The sequence below is a fragment of the Piliocolobus tephrosceles genome, chromosome 5 (assembly GCF_002776525.5).
Source record: "Piliocolobus tephrosceles isolate RC106 chromosome 5, ASM277652v3, whole genome shotgun sequence".
NCBI classification, from domain to species: domain Eukaryota; kingdom Metazoa; phylum Chordata; class Mammalia; order Primates; family Cercopithecidae; genus Piliocolobus; species Piliocolobus tephrosceles.
Window position 1 is genome coordinate 121,520,430 of NC_045438.1, and position 12,961 is coordinate 121,533,390.

Sequence of the window (12,961 nt, forward strand, 5' to 3'; positions counted from 1 at the left end):
ATATGTACTGATATAAAATGATCTATAAGTCATAATTTCAAGGGGAAAACAAATTTATAAAACAGAATTTAAACATATGAACCTCTATATCTAGCTTGTCATTTCTCTCTATATAAATATATATACATTTACATATATGTGTTACAAAACATACACAAAAATGCATAAAACATTTTGAAAGGATATTTCTCAAATAGTTATTAGTTTCTGAGGATAGAAGCAAGATTTTGATGTGCATGTGTATGTGTTAAGACTTGAACATTTTACATTTCTGAATTTTAAAAATTATTTACAATGAAATTATATTATGTTTCATTTGTATAATTACAAATACTTTTAAAAGCAAAAAGGAAATGCATTTGAAAGGTAGAAATGCCTCACAAATTCATGGAAAACTAGAAAATGAAAAAAGAGTAAAAAAGAAAAGGGATATGGAAACGAGAAGCCAGGTATAAAAAGAGACAGTACTCATTCATTTAAAAAATTACTTATTGAGGCCAGGCGTGGTGGCTCACACCTGTAATCCCAGCCCTTTGGGAGGCCGAGGTGAGTGGATTATAAGGTCAGGAATTTGAGACCAGCCTGACCAACATGGTGAAACCTTGTCTCTACTAAAAATACAAAAATTAGCCAGGTGTGGTGGCACACGCTTGTAAGCCCAGCTACTCAGGAGACTGAGGCAGGAGAATCGTTTGAACCTGGGAGGCGGAGGTTGCAGTGAACTGAGATCACACCACTGCACTACAGCCTGGGTGAGAGAGTCAGACTCCATTTCAAAAAAAAAAAAAAATTACTTATTGAGTGCCTTTATTAAGGCAATTGAAATATGCTAAGATGATTCCACCTACCTTGTCTTTCTAACCTGAATGACTTCTTTCTTTTAGATTAAATAATTTGCTTATCTACTTTGGAGTCTTACATTGTCCTCTGACCCATACCTTTTTCCTTTTAATGGTCATGTTTTGCTGTCAGAAATTTTCAATATTATTTGCAGCTAAACCTAAATCTCTCCATCTGGACTAGGCAAAACCAAAACTTAGAGTCTATTAACTGTACTCAGTCCTAGACTATGGCTTCTGCAGAGATTTGTGAATTGCTGATATGTTAGATTGTTTCTGCCTTTTCCTTTGGACAGCCACCTATCTGGGAAAGGGTGTCATTTGTGTGCTTTTCCCTGTGTCTCTTCCTTCCTCTGAACTCTAAGCTTGTCCCTGGGCACACAGCAATTTCTCCCAGTGGAGGGAGTTGTAAAAGTCCCTGGATCTTTTTCTTTTTCTTTTTTTTTTTTGTTTGAGCTGTAGTCTTGCTCTGTTGTCCAGACTGGAGTGCAGTGGTGTGATCCTAGCTCACAGAAGCCTTGAACTCCTGGGCTCAAGTTATCTTCCCCCTTCAGCCTCCTTAGTAGCTGGAACTACAGGCATGTGCCACCACGTCCAGTGGTCCTTGGGTCTTTTGGACTGGAAAAAAATGGTTTCCAGGCTGAGTCCAGCGTCTATGGATTATTTGTTTCCCACTCTTAAATCCTCACCCAAGCTTTGGCTGCTCAGGACTTTACCAGCTAATAATTCCATGACCACTTCTGCATGGACAATACAAAAATAGCCAAGCAACTCTTCAATTTTCTGTCATTGTCACACATCTGACAAAGGAGAGTTGAGACATCTACAGAATTTTTGGCATATGCCTCCTCCTCATCACCCTCTTTTAGCATACTCTCCTTAGCTCTCAGGCAGCCTGTGGTCTTTTAGTAGGTTGGCAATAACTATCGCTTGTTTGGTTCGCCTATCATACTTTCTCATCCTTCTTCTTCAGGTAATATCACTCATGATTTTTGTGTAATTGTTCCCTTTCTCTTGTTATTCTGGTGGGACTTCCCTCTCTTCATATGCAGCAATGGTGATATGACACAAGCAGGGCAATCAGTCTTATTTGAAATTTGTGTATGGCCACATGTAAAAGAAGTCCTCTTTGTATGTGGGCTAATGGCTAGGACACCCCTAAGCCATTTTCTCCACCATGTGATACAGCCCATGTGTAGAATGAAACCAAGAAGAAACAAACAGAAATGGGTGATGGAGGGAGACGGAACAAATCCTAGTGTCAAGAAGTCTCTCTCTATAGGCCCTGAAGCGTGGTTCCTGCAGCTTACATTTCAGTCCTGCGAGTTTCCCCAATATCCTTCCCAGATAACAAAGCCAATATATTTCCTTTCCACCCTTAAACTGGTTTGGATTAGGTGCCTGTCTCCTGTGACCTAAGAGCCCTGATTAATATAGCCATCTGCTACTGAGCTGCTCCATCATTGCCTGTCCTCTCTGCAGAGCCCCATTTTCAGATGATTCTATATCACTCTCTTCCACCCCTTCCATGGTTGGCCCTATCTCTTCTACTGCCCTTTCTCAGGCTCTACTCCCCTCTTTTCAAAGTTGGCAGTTGGTTGGCGGGGGGCTAAGATAATGGCAGCTGGTACAAGTTTCCTTCTAGGGAGGAATACGTAATTGTTGAGAAGATGAACTTTCAGGATCTGGATGAAGGAGAACTGGCAGATAACAGGGAGAAAGTATGTCTATTGTTCTCAGGCAGAAGAGGTAGGGAGAATGGTTGGTGGGGGTGTTAAGGAATGTCCTATGAAATAATAGAAAATTGTTCAGTTCATGATGGGACCTCTGCTGCAGTTATTGGACTCACAAAATGCTTGCATATGAATGACATTTGTGTGGAAACTACTAAAAGGACTAGACATTCTGTAATCCGGAAGCACATGTGGGTGGATGGCAGTAGAGAGTGAACTCAGGGACTCTGCAGAAATATTGGGTAATACTTGCATATGTATGCAGATTTAAGATTCAAAACAAGTATTACCCAATATTTCTACAGATTCCCTGAGTTCATTCTCTCTACTGCCAGCAAAGTGTGAGAAACCCCTGACAGCTTACTTAAAAAAAAAAATACCTTGTTAAATTTTACTTCAACAATCTTGTAAAAGGCTGTGTCTTGGTGTTAGTTTGAATTTGTTCCTGGGACAAGTTCTCTAAAACAGTAACTACTTTTGTTAACATGTGAAAGCAGTCTGTTAGGACTAATCTCATCAGCAAAGAAAATCATAGTATTTATATGACAAATAAACCCTTAATGGCATCTGGAAACCTAAGGCAACAGAAGCTGTTTGATTCTCTCCAAAGTGGCACACGGCCAGGAAATTCACTATAAGATAAGCTCATCTGTTTCAGGCTGCTGGATTGGTGGGCACCAGGTGTCTGCTGGTTCTTAAGCTACCATCATGTGAAGGAAAAACAAGAAAGGGCTAAGGTAGAGGCTCATGAAAAGTGGCCCTTTATCTCAGTACAGCTACTGCTAAGAAGGGAAAGACTGAGGTCCAGGTAATCTCCACTGCTCTATAAAATCTAGGTCTGTACTCCACAAAACAAATAAACAACAAAAAATCCACAATGCTGAGTGATGAACAGACAAGACCCTAGGAATTGAGTCAAGTGAGTGAGAACAAAGGGTTAAATGTTTCTCTTTGGAATGTAAGGAGAAAAGAGAAATGGGGCAAAATAATTTGGGATCATAAAAATTTAGTGAGAATGAATGAAGAAAAGGTCAAATTTTGGTTCCTATCCTTAAACCTTGGTTGAAAGATTTGGTATAGTTTGGTAATACTTGATAGCTATTTTTATATGCAGGTCAGTCTTTTTTATTTACTCCAAAACTTCCAATTCAAGCAAACCACATCCATGGCAAAAGATTCCTGTTTCTCCAGGAGCTTGACCAAACCATGACTGTTTTCCTGGTGTCACGGGACCTTCAGTTTAAGCAACATAGCTTAAGAGGAAATAACCTTTCTGGCATTAAATTAGCAACCTAAAAATACAGCAATGATGGTATGCTATACTCCCACTTGCAGACATCTTTGGTCTTTTCCGGTTTTTCTAACAACTCTTTTTTTTTTTTTTTTTTAAGACAGGGTCTCACTGTCATACTGTCACCCAGGCTGGGGTACAGCAGTGTGATCATGGCTCACTGTAGAGTTGAATTCCTGGGCTTCAGCGACCCTCCTGCCTAAGCCTGCAGTGTAGCTGGGACTACAGGCTCCTGCCATCATGCCCAGTTAATTAATTTTTTTTTTTTTTTTTGTAGAGATGGAGTCTTGCGTTATTGCCCTGGCTGGTCTTGAACTCTTGGCCTTAAGCAATCCTCCTGCTTCCACCTCCCAAAGTGATGGTGATACAGACAGGAGAGAGGGAACTACTGGGTAGAAGAGGGTGGTTCCTGGCAAAGGCCCCACCCTCAAGCCTGGATACCCAAGGTTCTAAATGAAAATAGACATTCCTGCTTTGTACCCAAAAAGTTGCTTTTGGACCCACCATGTCCCCTAACCTGCATCCATATAAACCTCAGGCTCCAGAAGCTGACCAGCATGCCAGCAGACCAGCAGATGGATGGAGGAATGATGCGGCAGAGAAAGGGAGAAGAGGAGGAACATCTGCACACCAAAAGGAATTAGGCTGGGGGCAGTCTGAAAGGAGTCTGGTCGCTGGGCGGCCCGACCCCAGGGGAGAATCATTTTCCCACTCCATCCCTGCTTCTAGTTCCCCATTTATCCTACTGAAAGTCAACCCCACCTCCACCTCCACCACTCAATAAAACTTCGCATTCATCCTTCAAGTTCGTGCATGACCCTATTTTTCCAGAAGGCTGGACAAAAGCCCAGGAACAGAAAGCTGTCACTCTGGCCCTCTGCCCTTGCAAAAAGGCAGAGGGTCCATTGAGCTGATTAACACTCAAGCCATCTGTGGAAGGCAAAGCTGAAAGAGCTTTGTAACACGGGGGTTGCAGGCAACCACCTCTAGACTCTACTGTGGGGCTGAAGCCCAAAGCACTCTTCCGGCCTATGCACCTGCTGATCTGCATGCTCCACCTCTTGCAAAAGGTTTGAGCAGCAGGGCAAACAAGCAGGCAAGCCACACTCCTGTTGCACATCCTGTCAAGGGAATCAGGGACTTGTCTGCTTTCAATGGAGTTACAGACATGAACCACTGTGTCTGACTCATTTATCTTAAATTTAAGGGGACAACAATGCGGGAAGTTGGAATCTAGAGGAACCACAATAACTTTGATTTCTAGCTGTGAGGAAGAAATGCCTGCTTCCCAAGTGACCATCCTCCCAGCACTGTGATATCTGTGAGATCAAGGGCTCCAGAGATTACAGAGACAGCATTTGGTGAGCGTCAGTGTCCAGACTGACAGCTGGACATTTCCTGCCAATGTGTTCTAGGGAGAGCTAGCATCTGCCATCCCCTGCATGGCCAACATAAATTAATAGGGTCTGCTCCAGATATCAATTGCTTTTCCATTTAGCATGGGGAGGCAGGCAGGTTTACTGGTAAGTGAATGTGGGAGTTTTAGATAGTAAAATATCATAAATAAAGGCAGCAGAGAGGAGTAGAAAGAGCATGGATGGGCTTTGGAATTAGATAGCCCTGAGCTTAAATCTTGCCTTCACCACTTTCTAGCAGAGTTATATATAATTTGTTAAAAGGAGACACAAAATTCTCAGAACGAAAGTCCTAAAAATTCGTTCTTCTGTTAATTTTTAGAATCTTGCAGCTCTTCCCCTGCACTGATTCTTTTCAATCATTTCACTCTGGCAAGAATTTTTGCATTTACTGTCTATACAAACCATTTGGCTATCAGTAGATGCTGTTGCATGATCTTGATATATTTATCATATGTAGTATTTTTGTTTTCTTTTCCCATGATTAGAAAATAAGCTAAGTAAGAGCAGAAAGAGGAGACTATGTCTTATACCTCTTTGTATCCTCTTCAGCAAAGAAACGTCCTTCACTCTTGGGACTCTATTGACCATTCCTGGATATTTACTATCTCTGGACCGCAACACTAAACACCAGTAATATCTGCCAGTCATGGTGACCAGTTCCCACCCCTCAAATACCCTTACAAATTTCCAAAGGTTTCATAAGTGTAGTACAAACTTTGGCCACTACAGTGCCCAATACATAGTAAATATATATTTGCTCAGCATACATGGTTGTTTTGTTAGTTTCAGAGAAAAATTTCTGCCTGAAATTTATTTTTTTAAACAAAAATGCTTAAGAAACTGGTTCATTTGACACCATTTCAATCCTAGTTCCACCTATTAATTTTTTGTGGGTGAAAAGATCTTTATGTCTATGTTGCAGGTTGCTTTCCCTGAGGTCTGAGGAAGATATTAGTGTGCTAAGTTTATTAGGGAGTGCTTTTTGGGATCAACAATAGTGGAAGAAAAAAAAAAAGAAGTAAGATTAAGCAGAAGAAGTTGGACTGTAATGCAGTTTCGTCAAAAGCCTGAACTAAGCCCAAAAATAGCTCTGAAACTGAAATGGCCCTTCAGAGTTGTACCAACTGGAACAAGGGGACGAGATGTTACTATTCCCTGTCAATCAGTGATTGGGTGTAGACTATTTTAGAAATAGGGCATGAGCTGGCATGAAGCAACTCTCTTCAGCAGAAGGCAGGCATGTAAGAGAGCTGCAAGTTGAGGGCTCTCTGTGGGCAATGCTCCCAGAGGCTGGTGGAATAAGTAAGTTCATCCATCCTGAAGGAGCATGTTGGAGTGTGCAGCATGCACTACAGCATGCACTACAGTATGTATCAGTTTATCTGCACACAAATGAGACCTCAAATCGCTGTAATTTAAAAAAGTTAAAAACTAGTTACTCTTCTACATAAAATAAAAGTCAAAAGAGAGTTAGCTGCAAATAATATGAAGGTTCTGTTACTAAAAAACAAACAAACAAAAATACCAGGGGAATAGATGCTGTGGTCTGAATGTTTATTCCTGCCTCATATTCATGTGCTGGAATTCTAACCCCCAAGGTGGGGGTATAGGAGGTGGGGCATTTGGAAGGCGGTTAGGTCATATGGATGGAGTGCTTATGGATGGGATTAGTGCCCTTATACAAGAGACCCTGGAGAGCTAACTATGTAGTGGTCCCTTCTGCAGTGTGAGGTTTCAGTGAAACATTTCTGTCTATGAAGGAAGCAGGCCCTCACCAGAGCCCAACTGTGCTAGCAAACTGATCTTGGACATTCTGACCTGTTATAAAAATAGACAGTAGAATGGTATTGTAAGAAATAAGTCTCTGTTGTTTATAAGTCACTCTGTCCGTGATTATTTGTAATAGCAGCCTGAACAGAACAATACAATAGGTATCAGACAATGGATATTAGAGGGCAGCAATGTCTATGAAGCTTTATGGTAACATATCAAGCTTTTGTGTATATATTTATAATGTTCACAAAATGTTAGCGTTAAGGCCCTCTCTCAGAATTTCTCACACATGCAGAAAATCTCAGCAGTACAGGAACAGACTTTTAAAAAATTGCTGGTTTTTCCATCTCTGCTTGTTTTTATTTCCCATTTTATTATTTGTATAAAGCTTGGTTGTAATTAATTCCTGATAAAACTTTATTTAAATTGACAAATTAAAATCATATGTATTAATTGTATACTTTAAAAAATATATGTGTACATTGTGGAATGGCAAACTCAAGCTAATTTACATACACATTACCTCACATATCTTGTCTTTGTGGTGAGAACACTTAAAATGTACTCTCTTGGCAATAGTTGAGAATACAATGAATTGTTCTTAACTATAGTCACCACATTGAACAACAGATCTCTTGAACTTATTCCTCTTGTGTAACTGAAATTTTGTACCCTCTGACCAATATCTCCCCAGCCTTTACCATCCCCTGCCCCAATCCCTGGTAACCTCTATTTTACTGTATATTTTTATGAGTTAAACTTTTTCAGATTCCTCATATAAGTGAGATTGTATAGTATTTGTGTTTCTGTGCCTGGCTTTTTTCACTTAGCATAATGTCCTCCAGCATTCCAGTGTGCGCGTGTGTGTGTGTGTATTAATATATATGTATACTGCATTTTCTTCATTCATTCATTGATGATATTTAAATTTATTCCATATCTTGTCTTGGCTATTGAAAATACTGCTGCTGGCCAGGTGCGGTGGCTCAAGCCTGTAATCCCAGCACTTTGGGAGGCCGAGACGGGCGGATCACGAGGTCAGGAGATCGAGACCATCCTGGCTAACACGGTGAAACCCCGTCTCTACTAAAAAATACAAAAAACTAGCCGGGCAAGGTGGCGGGCGCCTGTAGTCCCAGCTACTTGGGAGGCTGAGGCAGGAGAATGGCGTAAACCCGGGAGGCGGAGCTTGCAGTGAGCTGAGATCCGGCCACTGCACTCCAGCCCCAGTGACAGAGCAAGACTCTGTCTCAAAAAAAAAAGAAAAAGAAAAAGAAAATACTGCTTCAATGAACTTGGAAATGCAGATATCTCTATGACATACTGATTTCATTTCCTATTATATATACCCAGTAATGGGATTGCTGGATCACATGGTAGCTCTACTTTTAATTTTTGATGAACGTCTATACTGTTTTCCATAATGCCTGTACCAATTTTCATTGCCACTAACAGTGTGCAAGGATTCCCTTTTCTCCATATCCTTGACTACATATCTTCTGTCTCTCTTTTTTTTTTTTTTTTTTTTGAGACAGAGTCTCGCTTTATCACCAGGCTGGAGTGCAGTGGCACGATCTCGGCTCGCTGCAAGCTCTGCCTCCCAGGTTCACGCCATTCTCCTGCCTTAGCCTCCCGAGTAGCTGGGACTACAGGCACCTGCCAACACGCCTGGCTAATTTTTTTGTATTTTTTTAGTAGAGACAGGGTTTCACCATGTTAGCCAGGATGGTCTCGCTCTTCTGTCTCTGTTTTTAAGACAGTGTCTTCCTCTGTTGCCCAGGCTGGAGTGTAGTGGCATGATCATAGCTCGCTTTGGCCTTGACCTCCCTAGCTCAAGCAATCCTCCCACATCAGCCTTCTGAGTAGCTGGGATTGCAGGTGTGCACCACCATGCTTGGTTAATTTTTATATTTTTTGTACAGATGGGGTTTCACCATGTTGCCTAGGTTGATCTTGAACTCTTGGGCTCAAATGATCTGCCCACCTCTGCCTCCCAAAGTGCTATGATTACAGGCCTGAGCCACCATGCCTGGCTTCTTTGCCTTTTTGATAATAGCCATTCTAACAGGTATGAAGTGATATCTCCTTGTGGTTTTAATATTCAATTCCCTAATGATTAGTAATTTTGAGCATGTTTTCCATATACCTGTTGGCCATCAGTATGTGTTACTTTTTATTTAATTTATAAAGAAAAGGAGTTTATTTGGTTTGTGGTTCTACAGGCTGTTGGTTCATGGCAGCCAGCAACTACTTGGCTTTTGGTGAGACCCAGGAAGCTTTTACTCATGGCAGGAGATGAAGAGGGAGCAGGCGTGTCACATGGTGAGGGCAAGAACAAGAGCAAGAGAGAGAAGAGGAGGTGCCAGCCTCCTTTAAATAACCAGATCTTGTGTGAACTCATCACTGCACTCACAGCACCAAGGCATTCAAGTGGGATCCATGACCCAAACACCTCCCACTAGGCCCCATCTCCAACACTGTAAATCACATTTCACATGAAACTTGGAGGGGACAAACATCCAAACTATACCATTTACCTCTGCCCCCTCCCCCAAATCTTATGTCCTTCTCGCATTGCAAAACACAATTCTCCCTTCCCAACAGTCTCCAAAATTCTTAACTGATTCCAGAATCAATTCAAAGCCCAAAGTTTCATCTGAGACTCAAGGCAAGTTTCTTTGACTTATGAGCCTGTAAAATCAATATAAGTTATTTACATTCAAGATACAATGGTGGCACAGGCAATGGGTAAACATTCCCATTCCAAAAGGAAGAAATTGGCCAAAAGAAAGGGGTACAGATCCCACCCAAGTCTGAAACCCAGCAAGGCAGTCTAGAACAATCCTTGACTCCATATCCCACATCCTGGGCACACTGGTGCAAGCTGGGGGCTCTCAAGGCCTTGTGGCTTTGCAGGATGCAGCCCTCATGACTGCTCTCACATTGAAGTTCAATGCCTTCAGCTTTTCCAGGCTCAGGCTGAATGCTGCCAGTGGCTCGACCATTCTGGGGTCTGGAGGATTGTGGCCCCATTCCCACACTCCACTAGGCAGTGCCCCAGTGGGCACTCTGTGTGTGGGCTCCAACTCTACAGTTCCCCCCAGCACTGTCCTAGTAGAGTCTCTCTGTGGGGATTCTTCCCTGTGGTAGTCTTCTCTGCCCACCACAGAGGGCACCCAGACTTTCCCATACATCCTCTGAAATCTAAATAGAAGCTGTCATGCCCCCTTCACTTTTTTATTCTGTGTACCTGCAGGATGAATACCACAGGGACCACCAAGACTAACAGCTTGTGTCCTCCTGAGCAGCAGCCTGAGTTTTACGTTGGGCTCTTTAAACTGTTGTAGCAGCTGGAACAGCTGGAATATAGGGAGCAATGCTCTGAGGCTGAGCAGGGCAGCAAGCCTGAGGCCTGGCCTCTGTAATCATTCTTTACTCCTAGGCCTCTGGGCCTGTGATGGGAAGGGCTACCTCAAAGATTTCTAAAATGCCTTTTCCCCATTGTCTTGACTATTAGCACTTGGCTCCCGTTTAGTCATGCAAATCTCTCTAGTAAGTGATAGCTGTACAGTGCTCTTCAATTCCTCTCCTGAAAATCTTTCCTTTTCTACCACATGTCCAGGTTGCAATTTTTCCAAACTTTTACACTAAGCTTCCTTTTTAATAATAAGTTCCAACTTTAAGTCATTCTTTTACTCCGACATCTGCTCATAGATGCAGCCATGCCAATTGTTGAACATTTTGCTATTTAGAAATTTCTTTCAGCAGATACTTTAGGTCATCGCTCTTAAGCTCAGCCTTCCACAGACCCCTCGAGATTTACAATGCAGTCAAATTCTTTGCTTAGGTATAACAAGGGTGACTTTTGCTTTAGTCTCCAATAAGTTCCTAATTTCCATCTGAGATGTCCTCAGCCTGGGTTTCACTGTCCATGTTTTTGTCAGCATTTCGGTCACAACCATTTAACAAGTCTCAGAGAAGTTCCAAACTTTCCCCTGTTTTCTTCTGAAACCTCCAAACTCTTTCAACCTATGCCCATTACCCAGTTCCAAAGCTACTTCCACATTTTCAGATACCTTTATAGCAAGACTCTACTCCTTAGTATGAATTTTACATGTTGCTATAAAGAAAATACTTGAGGCTGGGTAATTTATAAAGAAAAGAGGTTTATTTAGTTTATGGTTCCACAGGTTGTACAACCATGGGACCAGCATCTGCTCAGCTTTTGGTGAGACCCACACAACTTTTACTGATGGCAGAAGGCCATGTAACGGGGGAGTAGGCCCCTTTAAAGGGTGAGAAGGCCATGTAAATGGGGAGAAGGCCCCACGTAAAGGGGGAGAAAGTCATGTAGAGGGGAGCAGAAGGTCGTGTAAAGGGGGAGCAGGTGTGTCACATGGCAAGAGTGGGAGCAAGATCCATTTGTATGTCTTCTTTTAATCAGGTTATTTCTTTTCTTATTATTGATTTGTTTGAGTTCATTATATATTTTGGATAGTAACCCTTTATCAGATCTAGGGTTGCAAATATTTCCTCTTATTCTGCAGATTGTCTCTTCACTCTGTTGAATATTTCACTGGCTGTGCAAGAAAACAATTCTTGTTTTTAGTTAGATGTAATCTCGTGTGTTTATTTTTGCCTTGCAATTAATTTTTGAATTAATACTCTTTGCTTGATAGCTTACAGTCTTGATAAATGCTGTAACCATATCTATTTTGCTCATGCCTGCACCTGCAGCATCTAGTTCAAGGCCTGGAATGTAGTAGGAATTTGGTTAATGTTATTGGAAATGATTAATATGGAGTAGCATATATCTGCATGAGTCATTAATAACACTAATAGCTAACATTTATCAACTGTTAATATGGGCTTGGTGTCACAACTATCATCTCTTAATCCTCACAACAATTTTATTAGGTAGGTACTGTTGTTATGCTATTTTATACTGAGGAAACTAAGGCTCAGAAAGATGAGTAACTTTCTCATTATGAGTTAACTCATAACTTTTATTGCTTTTTCTAGCTTGATGGCACTGTCTAGAACCTTCAGTATAATGTTGAGTAGAGGTGGTGAGAGTGGACATCCTTACCTTATTCTTGATCTTTGGTGGGAAGCATTCAAACTTTTACCATAATGTAAAATATTGGTGGTAGGCTCTATTTCTAGTTTGCCAACAGTTTTTGTCATGGTGTTGAATTTATTAAAAGCTTTTCTGCATCTCTTGGTATGATTATGCAGCTTTTCTTTTTTTAAGTAACACCAAAATTGAGAAATTAATTTTTAATACCACTTTTCAATAACACCAAAATCCCTGAAATACTTATGAATGAATTTTGTTTGGATTTATGTTGAAGACCTATACCCTAAAAACTGCAGAACATTCCAGAGAGGAATTTAAGAACTAAATACACAGAGATATATACCATGTTTATGGATTAGAAGTTTAAATATTAAGATTCTCAAATGGATTTATAGATTCAATACAGTCCCAATAAAAATCCAAGCAGGCTTGATAAGTTGATTCTAAAATTTTGCCAATGGACAAGCAGTGGCTCATGCCTGTAATCCCAGCACCTCAGGAGGCCAAGGTGGGTGGATTGCTTGCAGTTAGGAGTTTAAGACCAGCCTGGGCAACATGGCATAAGCTCGTCTCTGCAAAAACTTAAAAAACAATAGCCAGGTGCAGTGGTGTGTACCTGTATTTCCAGCTACTTAAGAGGCTGAGGTGGAAGGATGGCTTGATCATCAGAAGTAGAGGTTGCAATGAGTTGAGATCATGCCACTGCACTCTAGCCTAGGCAACAGAGCCAGACTCTATGTCAAATAAATAAAATAAAGGTAAATAAATAAAAGAAAAAAATAAAGTAAAATATTGCGGTAACTTAAAGGACCAGATCCAAAAAACAA